Source organism: Lathamus discolor, chromosome 4, assembly GCF_037157495.1.
Source record: "Lathamus discolor isolate bLatDis1 chromosome 4, bLatDis1.hap1, whole genome shotgun sequence".
Taxonomy (NCBI): Eukaryota; Metazoa; Chordata; class Aves; order Psittaciformes; family Psittacidae; genus Lathamus; species Lathamus discolor.
Genome location: NC_088887.1, coordinates 21,284,762 through 21,304,632, shown reverse-complemented (window position 1 = coordinate 21,304,632; position 19,871 = coordinate 21,284,762). Strand labels below are relative to the sequence as shown.

Here is a 19,871-nt window from a genome sequence, read left to right as displayed (position 1 = left end):
CAGGGCTGTACCTTATTAAAAAAAAATATCAGCCTCGGACAATTCCTCTCACAATGAAAGTGTAAGGGTAGCGTTATCTATGTCTCTTGGCGTTAGAGACATCACAAATGCACACCACAGTTTGTTTACTTGAGGGGTTTTCACGATCATGGTTCAATTTCTGCCTAAGGCCCCTAAACGGAAAACAAACTTTTTAGGAAGTCAAGGCATTTGGAGACTTTTATGGGCCTGTTCTTTCAGTAACTACAACCATCTGAAATTAATAAGTGAAATATGAAAAAGAAACTTTCTGTTCAGCTTTCATCATTTGTGGAAATGTCTGGTTTTTTTCCATCGGCATCAGCAGCTGATAAATGAGAATTTCGGGAAGCTTGTAATGTTGCCATGTAAGACATTATCACCCCAAACCTTTAACAGTAGCTGAAGCACACTGTAAACTGACTGCAGTACACTAAAATTGGACAAGAGGGTCAGTATGCATCATTTGGGTAGGACAACTTAACAGTTTCACACTATTTGTAACCAATCTCTTGCTGCTTAAGTGACGCAATTAATGCCATTCACACTTCACAAAGAAAAAACCCCAAGGCTTCACTGCTTTTCCTAATGTGACTACCCCCTTGCTCTGTTATTATAAAGGCATTTCTATTGGTATAGATGACTGATGGAGGGTTTACAAATCGCTAATTCTCAAAAGCTGCTTTAAAGTTACATTTCACAGATTTTTTTAATTCAAGTTCCATATTAGAAGAGGGGAGTAGTGTCACTGTTATAGAGATTACTGCACATCAGTATAAAGACTTACAGAACTTTGAGTTGGTGCCATTGAAGCAGAGCACTGTGCTTCAGTACGGGAAACTGTTATCGCACTTAACAGCTCATAATATGTTCAGAAATGCAATAAACCAGAAAAAATCTCAGATTTAATTCATTATGTTTATATATTTAAAATAATGCATACAGTGCTTTACAATTATTTGCCCTACCATAAACATGGTGGTATTTTGACATTGAAGCAAAAGGACTGCTCTGATTTATTTGCAGATTAAGTTGTATTTTTGTGCTAAATGCTCAGCTACTCTGCCCCACAGATCAAATCACAACATTTGTTCATATATGGTTATTCTCAGATGCATGGAAAGAAAAAAAAAAAACCCAAACCAAGAAGTTACTCAGTTAAAAGCTCTCTCCATCTGCCTGGAGTTTTATTAATAACTCATCACCATGGTATCACAGCATCTTAAGGAAAATAAAACAGATAGTTGCTAGGCTCTTCAACCTCTAAGGATAAAAGGGAATACTTCTTAAGGAAGACTACGAGAAACTGTTTCAGTCTTGTTTCCTTATCACTCTTGAGAGTGAGCCTAAGGCAAGAGATGGGCCTCATATTGTGTTCTGAAAGCTGAAAGTATTGTGGCCATTGCTCAAATCTGTCATCCACCACCCAACTCTTTGCACTAGCACCTACATAAAAACCCAGAAATCCAAGCTGTGAAGGGACAAAGCCTAAGCAAAAGGGAACTGGATGAAGGAATGCACTGCTTTCTTTAGCACTCCCATTTAACCCTCAAAAGGACTCTCTGACCAGATCACTGTTGCCCCTATTCACATTAACTGAAAATGAGCTGTTTGCTGATATGCACTGAACTCCATTCTGCAGAAGGGGCTCCAGGATCAGCACATGGCACAGTCTTGCACTCAACTGAGGCACATAGTGTCATGCTCTAAATGTATCTGACATCAGTGGTGGGAACTAGGGAACAGTTCAGTGACAGGTCCTCTACCCAGAAGAATCTCAGCTATTTCTCACAAGTATTTTCAAAATTACTGAGTTTGAGAAGTGCCACCCTTTACCTGTAGCAGTCTCCCCATCAATACAGAGACAGAGGATGTCCCCATGCCTCTGCCAGGTTTAGGCTCTAGAAGGAACAAGAAGCCAGCTCGCACCTGTAAACATTATCTGCTTCAATAATTGAAATGGGTTCAAAATGTGCTGTAACATCATTAGAATCCTAATATAGAGAAGCATCAAGTTTAAATGCAGTAAAAAGCATATGGCAGTTTGTTTGCAGTCCACATTCCCTTTCAAAATGCATGTACTGCATGTTTGACTGTTGCCACATTGTTATTCCAGGAAAGAATGGAGCAGCAAAGGAAAACCTGTAAAAACAACATATAGACTGAAGGGTATGATATACAGACTGAAGTACTTCCTACTTACTGATAACCACAATACTGACTAAATTCATTCTAAGGCTGAAGAGCAATGCAGTCAGAAGTCACACCTTCACTTGGTATGCTATTCTGCTGAAGTGTCTCACCAGCAGGAAAGCTTTACAGAACCCTTATGTCTAGTGCCAGACAAGAAGAGAAATCCAGACCTGCAAACTATCTAGACTGCCATTTGTGAGAGATACAGTGAGTGGTTACACCATTTCCTTCCTTCTGCCCTGTTAAGATGAGAAAGCAGACAGGATTACAAAAATTCTGGGTGCAGCAGATTCATCTCCAGTGCCGTCTCCCTCATGTCCCAGCACTCAATCTTCCCATGTAAGCTTAATGCAGCAAACAGATCATGCAGCTCAAGGGGTAAGAGAAGACAAGAAGCCCTAGAGAAGTGCATTTCCCAACGAAGGCCTGACATGACACAAAATGCCAAAGCAGCAGACCTGCCCCACTCCTCAAGAGATGCTGCCTTAACTCAACAGACTTCCCTCTCAGAAGAGCATCATTCCTGTGTACTGTTTATGCTGTATTTTAGAAGGAAGAGAACTGCCCTTTAGCGCATGTTTTCCACACTCATATTACTGCACACTAAAGCAGAAATCTCTCACCTACACCAAGTATAAAATGCTGGTTTTTGATGTCTCAGGTGGCTTTATGTTAAATTTCTTACAGTTGCAAGAGAAGTTAAGCACAGGAGACAACTGTCTCCTTGTCCTTCAGTTGCTTGACAAATTTGTGCAAGCCAGGAAATCATCATCTCTTTGATATTTGTAGCTCTGAGAAAGCAATGATTCCTGCAACATGAAGCTGTGTTATACTTAGGGTCTTCCTTTTTAGGGTGAAAAAAAATCTCTGGAAGCAAACAATCACCCTGATTTATCCCTGCCTGTCAGGTCGGGTGCATTTTGTCTCTCTCTGTATCCAGAACATATACAACTAATCCTATTTTCTAGAACTGGAACTGTTGATTGATGAGTCATCTTTCCTGTAAATTTGTATTTTTTTTAATGATGTTGGCATTGTTCCTTGAAATTCCTCTCTGGCTATGTAATGGAAATTTTGACCTCACACTCTGGTTTCTTTAACATCACAGATACTGAGATTATGAGCTTAGGAAGACCAAACAGTTGAATAAAATATCCAATGAAGAAAATTTGTAGCTTAAAAAGAATGCAAGCTGTATAAAATAAACTCTCAAGTAAATATTTAGCTTCAAGGCCATTAGGTTATGTTCCTAATAACACAGCAATGCATTTATCATAATTAGTAATTCATGGTGGGAGGGTTGCTTCCCTCTTTCCCTTCCCGAAATTGTTAAAGTTGTTGGCAAGTGAAACTTAGCATATATCAAAGTTCAGTTTTCCCTTTTAATCAGCAACTCCCCATATTATGGTTTTGAAAACATACTGCAATTAGTAGTCAGAAAGTAAAAAGTAGAAAAATGTAAACCAGAGGAGAGTAGAAAGGAACCAAAAGCACCAAACAATTTATCCATGAGCTGGAACTATTGCATAGTCTAGCATAACACTTTTCAGATTGTAACCAGCAAGATGAGGGACTTTTCAGCTCTGTATTTTCCTCTTTTGGTAGCAATGTGGAAAGTACATATAGTAGCCCAAATTTCTCAGACATGCCAAGTTCAAAACACAGGGCAAAAGAGCTTACAATTTTGCATTTAGTCCCACCAAAAAAAAAAAAAAAAAAAAAGAATCTTTACAGAAAAAATAAAAATTGAACATGTTTGTGCACTAGTCTTATTTATGTAAAACTTCATCTAATAAATATAACAGAAACTCCTCGATCTAATCAGCCTGCATTCAGTCAGCAGGAAAACCCCACGGCACTCAGACACACTGCTAGCACCTGCTGGAGCCTCTAACCAGCACAATCAACCACCAAGAATCATCATGGTAAGCTAGATCTAAGATGTGGCACATTCACGGCTCACAAAGGCTAAGCCTATTCGAAATGAACTGACATTCCTGCCTATCTTCCGAATGCTAAGTGGGATAGCCAAGGGACATGACAACATGAGCTTCACGTTATTCTTGGAAAAACTCTGAAGGAGATTTCTCAAATGAGAACACCATTATCTCTCTGGCAATTCTTTGTGGTCATGCCAGAGGGCAGCCCACTCTATGCCTGCCATGTTTAGCTTGCACGACCAACCACCTTTCATTCAGGCCAACCAAAGGAGACAGTATCTGTCAATGAGCTCCACTGCTGCTCTAGTCACAGGGCAGCCCACAGCAGTCCCTTCACAAGTTTCATTAGACACTGACCAACTTAAGTGGCCAATTTAACCCATGAAAAATGCATCAAGTTTGAAACTTTGAAGACAGTCACTGCTCTTCCCCATCAAAATAGCACTCCAAATGGAAACTGTGCACCCAACAGTAAAGTAGCTCTGACTACATGTGCTGGGACACGTTAACTATGGTGGTGGCACCCCAGCCAGCCTTGCAGCTGCTTTCAGATTCATAGGACTGTCTGTCCTCAGTCTGTTGCAATGACAGAATGTTAATGTGACTCATACTGGTGTGATGACTGGCAAATACTTGTGATAAGATGCTACTGAAAACCAGTGTGTGAACACATTCCCAACTCCCTAATGAAGTTGAGTTCCCCAAAAAAGACACTGGGAGAGGAGAAGGAAGACAGAAAGACAGTCAATTAATCTGTTGGGGTTTTGGTGGGTTTTTTTTTACCTTTCCAGTCTCAGCAGAGAGCTGAGATAGCTGTATATTAGTAAAATAATATGCCTGTAACATAGGTGAAATACACAGGCTCCTTTACATAAAGCCATTAGTGGATACAGGAAAGAAATGGCCAAAAGCTTTCTTTTGTCAGGAGAAAATTCAGCAAATATCAGAACAGCTTCATTTTTACACACATAGTATTTTTTAATTGACTGTATGAGGCAACATGTTAAATATTTCGATCCACCTCATAAATAATATTGCATATCTAGGGGAATACCCTATTATCAACACAATTGCTAAAATATCTGAGGTCTGTTATTACACAGAAAAGGAGAAAAGTAGCTGGGCCAGAGGATCCTACTACTGAAAACAAGAATAGCTTGGACACAGGGTAGAAGAGAGAGAGAAATGCATTTGTCTTCCGTGTGATACGTTTATGTTACATGTAAGTGTACCTGATTTAACTTGGGTAACAATGCATGAAAACATAACTGCTGAAACCATCTGAAGCCAAAATCAGAAACATGGTAGCAGAAACATTTCAGAAAGCACTCTAATTTCTGTAAAATAAATTTATGTTGGCTCCATTCTCATCCTCACAGACCCTCTTCCGCATCAAGGCCACAAAAAGTAAAGGCTCACAAACTGGTTGGAGAGGAATGATAGCTCTTTCCCTGGGAAGAAAGGGAAACACACAGCCTGGGATCCTGACTGGGACCTGGCCAGAAGAGAAGAGTAGTTGGGCCAGAGGATGGCCTGACACTGACAAGGAGAAAAGTTTGTGCAACACAGGGCAGAGGAGTGTGTCACTATTAAGATACTACCGGTATTATCAAGAAAGAAAAATAAATGGGGAAGGGGCGAGTTGTCAGACTGCATCTTAACTTCAAATGTGAACCGCTTACAACTTGTACTAAGGAGAGACGATGGTAGATGCCCACTGCTCCATGAAGCACACCCATAGTCCACATTCCAAATGCAAGTTTTAACTGTTTTGAGAAATCATCTTCAATGTCTACAGTCTGGGAAAAAAAACAAACCCAAGGCCAAAACCCAAACAAAACGCAGATCCTATATCTCTTAGTAACTGTTGTCTGAAAACTGTTATTTCCTCTCATGCAAGAAATTGCTTCTGAACTAATGTTTCATTTAGCTCATCTTTGTAAAACATTCTCAACACCCTAGAAGAATCTCTTTTTAAGGAGTAAATTTTTAAAAATTTTAAAAATTTAATTTTTTTTTTTTTAAAAGTGGAGGACTTTCCATCTTCCACTGGAAAGCAGGAAACGCCCTTGGGCCAAAAAAACCCCAAACAACACAACAAAAAAAAAAACCCTGAACTTACATGACTGAATAACCTGAAATTCTCAAGTTATTTCATACATAGTGGATACAACCATTTATCCAAAAGTATTAGAAGTGAAAATATTTTTCAAAAACACAAGGACAGAAATAGCAACAGAAATAATGTCCACATAAATTACCAGAATTAAAGAGGGAAAGGGGAAGAAAACCCATTATTATTAAATGCACCTTTTTATCACGGAGACTGAAATCCTTCCATGAGGCCTTTGTTATACAGAATCATAGAATAGTTAGGGTTGGAGAGTATACACCTGGTACTGAAATGATCTTCAGCTGCTCAGTTACTGAAAATCCCCTTTGCTTATCACTATCATTGTATGTACTATTTGATTACACTTGGCAACAGTGAAAGTATGGCACTTGTACCCATCAGGAAAAAAAAAAAAAAAAAAAAAACATATCAAAACTTCTTATCCTATCATTTCCTATTTTGGACCTCAAAAAATTATCCTGAGCTGAAGTTTACACATAAGCAATATACAGAATCTTTGTATGACCTAAGAAGTCCAAAAGGAGGTATCTTTGCAAGACTGCTAGTGTAGTCCAGTTCATCTACTAGTCCCAATGATCACTAGTCTTAAAATGTGAAGGAATTAATAATTAATTATTCCAAACTCTCAAGATACTCTCCAGGCTTTTTACTTTCAGCTCGAAGTATTTTTCTAGTTATTTCCTAGGTATGCTGTACTACACTTTTCTACGTAATGCAGAAAAAAATACAATCAAGAGGTCAAAAAAAGCAAAAAATGTAGAGATCCATGTTATCTCTATGCTCCAGCTGATACAGTGGGTGACCCTGAGCAAATCACTTAGCCATATCCCACCAAAAATGGAGAAGGCTCCAGAGTCTGAAAAATGACTGTCAGACCAAAAAATGTTTACAGAGCAGCTTGCACTCATCAAACAGAGGGCTCTGCAAATGGAAAGTATTACAGCATATGCTATGTTCTAGCCATGATTAAAAAAAAAAAAAAACCAACAAACAGAACAGGAAAAAGAAGAACCTTTGCAGTCATGACTAGGCACATGTTCCAAACAGAAATGAAACTCCTGTTTCTTGGGTATAGCTCTTTGACTTTTTTCATTACTTACACTTGATAAAGACTAGGTATAGAAACAAGAAAAATAAACCAGAAGTTCATACGTACAGGACCATATGAAAGCTGCTGAAATACTTCACAAACTGCAGGTGCAAGAAGGTTCTTGGAAAGAGGCAGTTATCTATTCCTAGGCATAGTTTCCACAGTTAAAAGTCAAAATTCCAGCTACTAAAGCCCTTCTTCAGGATTCAGTCACCTTCATAAAGTAAGGGATAAAAGGAAAAGAAGCACTTTTCACAAAAGTGCAAGATGCAGAATGTAAAAACAACCTGTGTCACGTCAGGATGCAACAAAGCACACACCAACTCTTGATTTGACAGATGGAATGAGAAGCCTTTGATCTGTACCCAAGAAATCAAGATGTGTTGGTGTTTATTCGCAGGAAGAAGAGGGTTGCACCATCTGAAAGGAACCTAGCAAATATTTTTTTCCCTCTGCTTAGGCTGGTTGGTAAGATTTGGATAAAGGCACAAAGAAACCAAATGCCACTGTTTCCTAGCAAAATGCTTGCTTGTTCCATCCAAATGGCTGCTCCCCACGGAGATGGCAGTGGCAGAGTTTGCATAAGCTTCTTGTTGCAACATATCTCTCCCAAATGCAAAGACTTAGCAGCAGGAAAAATAAGAACTTAAAAGCAGACAGAGGCTCAAGCTGTAAACGTGTGACAATTCACTGGGCAAATCCTGTTTTATGGTATACACTGGCCAGTGTTACTGCCAGCAATCAGCTATGGCTATGAACAATGCTAGCTTGGACAAGCATACAGTAAGAAAAGATTGACAGTATGATTAGTTACTGTGCAGGAAATAAGAGGCAAAGATGCAATTCACAATTTTGACTTTAACATCTACATGAAGTAGGGGTAGTCTGATTTTCAAGAGTGTACTAATGGTACAACATGAGATTTATTTACATTTTTACAGGTTCACTTCTTGATTCTTATGCTTTAAATTAAGCAAACAAGCCAGTAAAAACTAATCAAATGGGATTACGAAGTACAAAGTAAGGGTGCAGACAGTTCATTTTCCTTCTTTATGCTCTTCTTCCACCTACCTTCACATGGAAGTATCACACAAAAAAAGGGAAGAAATACTTTCACTGATTACAAAGGCACTGCATAAAACCAAATCAACACACATTGTTGCCAAATGTATAGCATAAGCAAAGCAAATGGCTACCATCTTTCCCATAATTATATTTTACTTAAAAAAATACAAAATAAAATCAGCTACAGCCTTCATTCAACATGTAAATCTAAACAGACTGAGAATGGAAATAAGTGCTTGCTGTCCACGTGTGAAGTTCATGATTACTCTGAACAATTAAAAGCATTAGAATGACTAACACCCATTGGTTTCTTCAAGCACTCATCCATACTGCATGCCTGGCAGTGGCTTCAAAGAAAATGTGGATTAAATAACATGATTCAGATGTGAAAAGACTGACAATAAACAGTATTTTAGTACCGCTCAGTCATAAAACAGCAAGCTTTAGTTCTGCATGTCCACATTAGGAAAAATGAAACTGCTTCTTCCGAGAATAACATGCTGAGTGTTTGACCCATGTGCCCCGCCACGAAAACCAGAGGAAATTTGTTCTGATTTTCCTTGTTCCATCAACATTTAAAAGCAGCCTTATGTAATAGAGTATAACTACTAAAAAATGACCAACATTTCTTTAAAAATCTCATTAGAAAAATTTTTAGTTACCCACTTCCATCATTTTTAATAAAGCCGTTTTATTATGTTGTTGTCCTTAAAGAATAATGTTCCCAGAAGTACAAATAAAGTCATAAAATACTTTTCTTTAAGATCACTAAGCAGATCAGATGGCCTCTGATCAATGCAATGGCCATTAACTGCAAGCATGTCATGATGCTAACCTAAACGACAGGCCTGCCCAAGGTATGGAGGAAGCTACAGAGCCATGGGAAGAAAACACCAAGCACAGTGACTTCTTCCACGTTTTATAAGGGACTTCCTCATCTCCCGTCAAATCCCTAAGGAAAGGATTGTTTGGTAGTTTTCATAACCACTAATACCACTAAAATGGATAAAAGAAAAAAAACACACTAATTGGACTCACCACATTTCTGGAGTCTTCTAGGCTATGGTAGACAGATAACTTACCCTCCTGTAAAAGAAACGTCTCAAATACAAGTATATATCCCAACACAACATTAGCAGATGGTGATTATAAAATGTGTGTGAGGGGCTTGGGTGTGCTTAGTCATACTGTTTACCAGAAAAGACAGATTACTATGGGTATGAAAAGAAAGACTACTATGGATGGGAAAGGTAACAGGAAGGGATTCTATAGGTACACTGCAAATAAAAGACAGACTAGGGACAATTGGGGCCCTCTCCAGAAGCTGTCAGGAGAACTGACTACCCTGGATTTGGAGAAGGCTGAGGTTCCTAATGACTTCTTTGCCTCAGTCTTCACTGGCAAAGGCTCTGACCACACCAACCAACTCTTGAAATGTAGACACAGGGACTGTGAAAATGAAGACCTTGGGCCCACTGCAAGAGAGGATCTGGCTCGAGACCATCTTAAGAAAATGAACATGCATAAGTCCATGGGACCTGACGAAATCCATCCGTGGGTCCTGAAGGAGCTGGTGAATGAAGTTGCTAAGCCACTGGCCATTGTATCTGAAAAATCATGGCAGTCAGGTGAAGTTCCCAACAACTGGCAAAAGGGAAATATAACCCCCATTTTCAAGAAGGGGAAAATGGAAGACCCAAGGAATTACAGACCAGTCAGTCTCACCTCTGTGCCTGGAAAAATCTTGGAGCAGATTCTCCTGGACAGCATGCTAAGGCACATGAAAAACAACAAGGTGCTTGGTGACAGCCAGCATGGCTTCACTAAGGGGAAATCCTGCCTGACCACTTCAGTGGCCTTCTATGATGGAGCTACGGAACTGATGGACAGGGGTAAAGCAGCTGATGTCATCTACCTGGACTTGTGCAAAGCATCTGACACTGTCCCACACGACATCCTTCTCTCTAAATTGGAGAGACAGCAATTTGATGGATGGACCACTCGGTGGATAAAGAACTGGCTGGATGGCTGCACACAAAGAGTTGTGGTCAATGGATCAATGTCCAGATGGAGACCGGTAACGAGTGGTATCCCTCAGGGATTGGTCTTGGGACCGGTCTTGTTCAACATCTTTGTTGTTGACATGGACAGTGGGATTGAGTGCGCCCTCAGCAAGTTTGCCGATGACACCAAGCTGTGTGGTTCAGTTGATATGCTGGAGGGAAGGGATGCCATCCAGAGGGACCTTGACACGCTTGTGAGGTGGGCTGATGCCAGCCTCATGAAGTTCAACCATGACAAGTGCAAGGTCCTACACCTGGGTCGGAGCAATCCCAGGCACAGCTACAGACTGGGCAAAGAAGAGATTCAGAGCAGCCCTGTGGGGAAGGACTTGAGGGTGTTGGTCAATGAGAAACTTAACATGAGCCAGCTTCAGTGTGAGCTCACAGTCAGGAAAGCCAACGGTATCCTGGGCTGCATCAAAAGGAGTGTGACCAGTAGGTCGAAGGAGGTGATCCTGCCCCTGTACTCTGCTCTCATAACACCTCACTTGGAGTACTGTGTGCAGTTCTGGTGTCCTCAACATAAAAAGGACATGGAACTGCTGGAACAAGTCCAGAGGAGGGCCACGAGGATGATCAGGGGACTGGAGCACCTCCCGTATGAAGACAGGCTGAGGAAGTTGGGGCTGTTCAGCCTGGAGAAGAGAAGGCTGCGTGGAGACCTCGTGGCAGTCTTCCAGTATCTGAAGGGGGCTTGTAGGGATGCTGGGGAGGGACTCTTCATCAGGGACTGTAGTGATAGGACAAGGAGTAATGGGTTAAAACTTAACCAGGGGAAGTTTAGATTGGATATAAGGGGGAAGTTCTTTAATTGTGGTGAGGCACTGGAATGGGTTGCCCAGAAGTTGTGAATGCTCCATCCCTGGTGGCGTTCAAGGCCAGGGTGGACAGGGACTTGTGTGGGATGGTTTAATGTGAGGTGTCCCTGCCCATGGCAGGGGGTTGGAACTTGATGATCTTAAGGTCCTTTCCAACCCTACCTATTCTATGATTCAGTATGTTGCTACAATGATCCATAATTTCCAAAAGTCAAAATAGATAATTGAAAATAGATTTCAGAATAGAATTTTAGCAGAATTGCTGAAAACAGCAAGATTGGGGGGGGGGGGGCAGGTTAGGTGTGGGATGCTTTGTTCCTGTAATCTTTTTCTGTCTAACAGCTATGACTAGAAATGAGATACAGAGCTAGAAGGACACTGGTCCAACCCAACACACCTCAGCTCCTCAGTGCTCAGGAGAAGCCAGATACAAAGAAATGACAGAGTTTCTTAGACAATTTAATCATGCTAGTGATGGTGTGATCTTTTTATTACTTAATTATTTAATAGCAGTTCTATTGTTAATGGATGTGGTTTATGCACATCTTATCCACTACAGATACAGATATATAAGCCACTCAATTACAGTGCTGTAATTGGACATTGTTGACATGAAACTTGAGTAGTTTAGGAATCATCAGAGGCATGATGCCTGAAGCCATATTTTAATTTCAGCTCTAAAGCAGACTCCCTCTGCACCTTTAGACTACTCATCTCCATTTTCTCCTCTCTAAACATGCCTCCAAGGACAGTGCTAGAGGTTTAATTAATGAATGGGAATCATCTCAGCATTGCCTCCTGAATTCCAGATACAACCAATAATAAGCCAAAATTTTACTAAGGCAAAACTATAGTTCCATTTGAGGAAAAGCACACTTTCCACTATGCCAGTCAGAAGTGGTCCTGCAAAATACAAACCAAAGCTGTACTACTTTCAATCTCTGCCAACAAGTGCAGTAGTCTGTCTTCAAGTGTGCAGCCAGTTATGGTGTATTCATACAGCCTGCAGACTGACCTATGGCATCATGGCTTCTCTGCTAACCATGCTCAAGTTGGCAAGATACACATACAGCAAGATACAGTCGTCAGATGACTGTGATTACCTGCCCTTGAAACCCCCACATGTGGAGCAGACACCACCACTGGTCATGAGCATGTAACCTCTGCTAGAAGTCACCTCTCCTCAGAGGATATGTCTTCCCTTTCCCACCCACTGCCACAACGCATGTCAACATTCCTCAAGCTACCTGAACTGTTTCCATAATCAGTCCCTAATTGTTTCCACCCAAGAGAGGATACCAGAGATGACCTCCTTCAGCTTTTTTGGTTAAGCCTGCTCATTTCAACTGAAACAGGACACAGAACAATTGCAGCTGAGAAAGGGGAAATGAAGGGGTAGAAGAATATAGCAAGAGATGCATGGTAAATTCTTGTGTGTGACCACCACACCATTAATCAATGCCAAAGGACTTGTTCAAATTACATGGCTGCCAGATGTGTTCCTCCCTGTGCCTTCAAGTCATTCATACGACTTCACATTCATGAGACTCCCTGCGCATCAGATTTGAACACCTCTATCTCCCTGTTCAAGTATTTTTGTACACTGTAATCCCAGATGTTTTTTTGGCATTAGTATCAAGAAAATAAATTCAGGCACGTGTTATTGAAGAGACTGGGGTATTTTATGTGACACTGAACAGCCTTACATTTGTAGAGTAAAAGGAAAAGGAAGCTACTGGAAGTACCATAACTAGAAAGTGGCATTATTTTCCATCTGGTGACCTCCTGGCAATTCCAGAAGTATCACAGCAGGCACGTTCCTGTCCCACCTCCCTGTTTAGTTTCTCATGACAGCCATCATCACCCTCTTATCTTGTCTGGCCATTAGGATCACTACATCATACACCGCAAACTAAAGACCATCACTGAGTAGTTTTAAACCTATAACTTCAGAGATGTGAGACAGCTTGTGAGTGAACATCCAATCTTAATGACAAGACAAAGTGACAGAAACTGTTATGCCTCTCAGAGGCAAGCTGTTCCTCTAAGCTCCAAGTTTCAGCAAGTAAAAGTCAGGAAAAGAACTGCCAAAAGAATTTAAAAGTAATAATAAAAAAAAATTAAATGTGCATCAGTCATTTATTACACAGAAAAGAATCGAACTGCTGTTAGTCATATGTTCCTCGAGGTCTGCCTGTTTCTGTTTCAGTACCAAGTATATTGCCAGATCCATTAAAGAAAATGAGGACAAAACCAATGCCTGTGCATGCATATGACCAGAAACACAAATACAGTGGATGGTAATCACTCCTCTCAAATCTAACAGCAAGATCCATTTCAACTATCTGTTAACTGCCATCCCGGAAAAGGGATTATATTCAGATTTTATGACTGATAAAAGAAGATATACATGCGTTGTTAATGCAAGACAAAACAGGAACATCTCAATACAGAATTATCTGAAATCTACCACTTATTTTCATGTCATCAAAACAAGACAGGTGGTTTGCTCATCACCAAAATCTGGCTGTTCTCAAGAGATGTCAACCACTGTGAAAAGATGCTCAGAGGGTTACAATCAACCAAAGATGGAAACTCACTGAATGTTAAACTTTATTACATTTCTATTGGTATTATGTAATGATCAAGACATCACAGGCCCCCTGCTACTGACTGCAAATGGGAGACTTGAATACTCAAAGGACTAAGGCTTTCACCTTACTCGAATTTGTTAAACCTGTTTTCAGTTGGCAATCTTGCCAGATGAAAACAAGCAAATTAATATTTTTAGATATACTGAGTTCAGTACTTTTTGTAAACTGAACTCAGACATCAAATCTTTCTACTATACATACCATTTGCTAGGAAACACACCCATACATTCCATCCCTTTACATTCATTGCCACTGAAGCACAAAGAATGAACTCCTTTCCTCTCCCAAGGAGCATTTTCTCCAACCTTCATTAGCTAAACTGAAGCTAGTTACAGAATGACTAAAAGCAGTTAGAAATCTAAAACCAGTATGTTAGTCAACAACTGATTATATTAAAAATGTGATACTCATTTGAGAATACCTTTATAAAAAAACCCTAAGAAATCCCATGTCTTTTTATGAGTCTTTTAAGCTGTAATCAATTTAGAGCATAGAAACTGAGTCAGGTGCTATGTAATTAAGGCTCCTCATGAGAAGTATAGCTTTGCAGTGACTCAAGGGGCATTGTTCTCAACCTACGTGAGCCTGAAACACTGCACTCATTAACCAAGTGCAGCTCACTGAGTCTTCCCTTTAAAATCTGCAAGAAGAAATTTTCACCTTCCTCTCCCACCCAGAAATTCTTATTGCTGTGTTAGAAAATGGAGTCCACCTTTCTCTGCCACAGCTACTGCCTCCCAAACACAGTTTCCACCTTTTAACATTTAAGGGTAATGAAGCACCTCCACTATAAGTGTGACACCTTTATTCTTCTTCCCAGTTTGCTGTCAGGATCTGTCCTAGCCTAAAGTAGTCTTGATGCCTCCACAGAAAGATTCCCCCGCCCTGAAATGCCTGGTCTCTTCTTAACATGCTAGAAGAGGTTGGCAGGAGAGACTATACTCTGACCTAACTTTCAGTCCTTCCTTCCTTCACAGCCTGCTGTGAATTGTCTCTTTGCCCACAAGTCTAGATCAGAGATGCTGGCAGGAAGAGTTGCTGATCCTCTTCTGCAGAAGTGAGACCTCCTCTGTACGGAAATGCTGAAACCCTCCTGTGAAAAGCCTTCACTTTGCATTTGGAACAGACCAACCTGTGTTTAAAGGCAAATTTTCCTATTTAAATGGGAAATGAGCAGAAAATGCAACACATATGCCACACATAAAAAAAACGCATATGCCTGTAAGTTCCTGTTCCTAGTAAATAATTATTACCTGTAGCAACAGGCAGTGCAGATCCTTCCCCCCTCTCCCTGCCCTTCTTTTTCTTCAGTTACAGCATCAAAAGGAAACTAAGACTTTTTAAAGACATAAATGATGCATTCCTGCTCTAGAATGGCATCAGCATCTGGACACCTGGCAAAACATGGTTCAATACCCACCAATTCTCCGCCCCCCCCCCCCCCCCCCGACAGCAAGCATGAGTATTCTTGCCTTTCTTCTTATTTACCAACAACACTTAAAGGCAAGAGTGTTCAGAAGTTCATTTCAGCGGGTTTTGTTCTGGTTACATTATAGCAAATGGCTTTGATCTGGGGGATCTGGAGGAGGGAAGCAGAGAACATCTTCAGTTCACAAAGCCAAAAGCCAAGACGCACAAAACTGAAACATTCCAAAGTTAAAAATAATTGTCTTTAAACTGCAAGAGCAGAGCTGTAATTTTGAGCAGTACAGCATGACATCATGGTTTATATGGGGCCAGCTCAATAAATCAGGCTGTGCCTAATTAGAGATCCTACTGCAAATCTACATTATTTAGACAAATAATTAAAACAGGACAGTCCATAACACAAGCCAGATATGTTTACTAAAATATGTTCTTTTGAAACTTTAATGTTCACTACTGCTTACAAAGCTTTCACATTTAGTAAATTATAGACCCCTAAGCTTTTATTTTAGCCTGACTTCACTTTCAAGGAATTCTTCAATTAACTTTACATTGCTTTAAACTCTTCATCCAATGAGAAAATAATCTGTGGTTTCTTCCACTGCCAATGGCTGCCCTCCATGTTTGACTTGCAGGCTTACTGTCTTTTTAGAGCCAGGGTCTATTTGTCTAAAACTAGCCTAATTGCCACAGCACTTTGACAAGTCCTCTGTAAAAGGAGAACAAACTTTTGCGGTGGGTAAACTGCTAGGAACAATGAAGACTGTTCTCACAGTCTCAAGAGATGAGTACCAAATTGAAGGAACACTCGGCAATAAGCCCAGAGCTGAAAGCCCTGACTACCTGAGATATCCTTCTTTCCTACCTACCCCAATTTTTGATTTTGCAATTTCTGCTTTTCTCAGTTGTTTTTCCAAAACATGTGCTTTTCCTCAAATCTAATAGTTATGACATCTCAAATATTTACAGCCTAAAAAACCCAGTGCTATCAAACATTACTATCTGTAGATGGTCTGGATGCCTCTGGAATTGTTGAAAATGCCGTTGAGACTTTGACTATCAGTTACTTGGTAGATAATGTTAAATCAAGAGCCAAAGAGTTTAATCAAAAGCATGAGCTGAACAGAATGGACAGGGTTCATTCCCAAACTGCACATTTTTCCTCCTAAACCTTCAGAGATTTGTATGTAATTTTTTTTAATCTCAGATTAAATAGAGGGCGAGAGTGGGCAGCTTTTACTCCTTTTCCCTTCTGACATTTGACTTGGTAAACAGACCAACATATGAAGGATAAGAAAAACTGTAAAGACCATGACTGAGGAGCAAAATGTTTGACACTGTCAACAGAAAAGGACTACACAAAAAAGAAAGGTATTTCTGTTAGTGCAGTATTATGTTGTTCAAATAATTTTCTTCTATGGAAAACCAACCAAGCACAAACATGGAGAAAATATCACTCACCTCTTAATAAACAGGTTTTAGATAATATAATGCAGCAAGCTTTAAAGGAATCAAAACACATTAAATATTATATGCACTGCCTAACAATGTTCATAAAGACATGGTAAATGCTCCTCCCTCAACCACAGCCACCATGATCAGCATAGCCTTAAACAGGAATGCACCTTTCAGACCTCCATTTGAATTCTTCCTTACAATAAAATGCATCAAAATTATTGATTAAGATATTTTAATTTTTGTTTTTAAGACTTTGTGGACAGAAATATTATGACTGGCCTCACTTAAGTGCAAGCATTTGGAGCCACAGCCATTCCAATTCCCTTACATTCTCAGTGTGCAGCAACAGATTTCTCAGGAAAAAAACCCATTACTATTTGCACATAGTTTGGAAAGCAACAGTGAAAATTAAGAAAGCAGCCTTTCCAAAGAAGTATCTATTTTTGCAATGCGTGCTTTCAAAGCACAATGCATACGGAATGAAATATTTCAGTTCTCTTGTGTAAACTTGTAGATTGTTTGCTATTGATCTTTTGAGTCACATTTTGGCAGTAAACTGGTAGAAAATATAAGTACTACAGACCAAGTGATGTAATCTACATCTATATTTAACTCATTTTGGTTTTTTCTTTCCAAGAGGAAAACTCGGGAAAGTTACAAAAATCAAAGACAAGTGAAAGAAAGACCAAAACCAGAATATAGTAAATTTATAGCTTTAAATAAATAAATTGCACTCTAATTTTTTTTCCCATATTATGAGTTTTGTGATAATAAAAACCTTCAGAAGAGATAAATTCTTTGCTCTTTAAAGTTACAGGACAGAACTCAGATTAAAGTAAGCAGTGTTTCTACCTGTACTCAAGATGTAGGACTATAAAGCACTTTCTTAAATGAATGGCATAGTGACTCTATAAAACCAGGGCAAAAACTGATCACAAGGAATCTACATTTTTTTCAGAGTGGATTATTCTTTCCTCCCTGCCCCAAAACTGCTGTATATTCAGGAAAAGAAAATAAAGAAGAAAATTGCATTATAGAGAGGCCATCCATATGGCCCAGGCTTGTAATGCTGTGTGTGCAGTGCATGTAGACACTACACACTGATGCCACATTCCTTGTCTACTACTGTAGACAGAGCAGTTGCTAGAGTGTCCAGGTTTCTAGTCCTTTGTGGAGTACACAATACTGCATGGCAGTTTGCACAGAAGCTAGAAAAAGCATACAGAGGAGGGCAGCTGACTGAGGGAAACTAATGTAATGCTTCTCACTGGTAATCAAAGCTTTGCTCAACCTCAAACTCTCAGTTGTGACATGTCTTTAATCAGCTAAAGAAATTGCCGGGAAATGACAACAGTGCATGAGAGAAAGAATGCATGAGTGAGACCATGCGCAGGAGATGGAACATGTGTGCTTCCCCCAGGTTTCTCTCACCAGCTGAGAGCCACTACCCAAGGGCTCGAACCTCTTGCTCTGGGTTCAGCAGTAGCAGTCATTTGTCTCCTTAGTAGCTGGTGCAGCGCTGTGTTTTGACTTTCGGCCTGGAAACAGAGCTGATAACACAAATGTTTTAGTCTGACCACGGACTTTCTGAGCCTCATGCTCTGCCAGGGAGGAGGGAAAGCCAGGAGGAAGCAGAGACAGGACACCTGACCCAAGCTAGCCAAAGAGGTATTCCATACCACAGCACGTCATGCCCAGGATGTAATGGAGTTACCCGGAAGGGCTAGGACTGCAGGGTTGGACGAGGTATTGGTCGGTGCTTGGTAGGGTGGGGTTGGGCGAGTTATCAGTCGGCTGGTGTTGAGGTGTTGTATCCTTTCCTCTTGTTATTTCCTTTATCATTGTTATTACTGGTGGTAGCAGTAGTGATTTGTGTTATACCTTAGAAAATCTTAGAAATCTTACACCCGTTAAACCCTAGGTCAATGTTTTCTTACCCCTCTGAAGCAGAGACTCACTGATGACAGCTTTTTCATTTCTTTTCCTTACTCCTCACCTACCCTCCCCTCCTGTCACACTGCTTTCCACCTCTTCTACTCTGCCACCTGGGAACCAGTTGTGTGGGAGCTGTCAAGGTGATAAACACCATACACCAACTTCTGGGAAACTATGAGCTTTGTCTCTTGGAATAAAGCATCTCAAACTCCAGAGTTCATTTAAGAACACAACCAATTGCCTTTCAGATGGAATAGCAAGGAAAAAGCATATTTAAGGCTTCAGAAAATTAAAAATCACACAAATTGCACTGACTTCATTAGATGCTGAAACCCACGTAAATTCTGTTTTAATAATAAGCAAGAGAACGTTTGCCTTATATTACACAAAGGATCAGACTAGATGGCTACAGAGGGTCCTTCTGACTAGTTGTGACGATACAGATGCCAGGGAATTTTAAAGATCAGGATTATTTTCAGTATGAATTACACTATTTCTTGGTTTAGTTTTGATCTTCTGACAAAACCCAAAGGAACATTGTGGACACAGCAGCCCAGAGCCTGCCTTTAGATACTGTCCAAATGACATACTTCTTTGATCAGTGAGATAGCAATAACTGTTTCCATTAATTCTCTGTTAAGAATCACAGGATTCAAATTGCTGATTTCCAGGATTACCTCATACCCAGGCCTCTCACTGATTAACTAAAACTGCATACATATAGGAAAATGAGGAAGAAAGCAGAACTGCAAAACTATGAACCAAGAGTGTCCCTGATAAAAGAAATGGACTGCTGTTCTCAGCTCCTTTCCATAGGTTGATTGTGAGTTGTAACCAGACAAGATCGCCTTTTTCAAGCTTCCAGCAACTGGCAAACATGCATCCTGCACAGGAAGTTGTATTTATAATTGCATTACTCTCCACAATATACCAATTCTCTCATAATCAGAAGTTGTCTCTAGGCCTGCTAAATGAAAGATCTTTTTCCTTGGGATTGCAGCATTTAACAGGAAGCTTCCAAATCTACAGTGAGTAAGGGCTATGGAGGGAAAAATATAGTACAGTACAGCTCCCACGC

At 40.2% G+C, this 19,871-nt stretch overlaps 1 protein-coding gene across 14 annotated transcripts in view; it reads right to left on the bottom strand.

The window, feature by feature from the left end:
* The window catches only part of CMSS1 (cms1 ribosomal small subunit homolog), a 258,974-nt gene that overhangs the window by 107,377 nt on the left and 131,726 nt on the right, over positions 1–19,871 (bottom strand). The window lies entirely within an intron of this gene.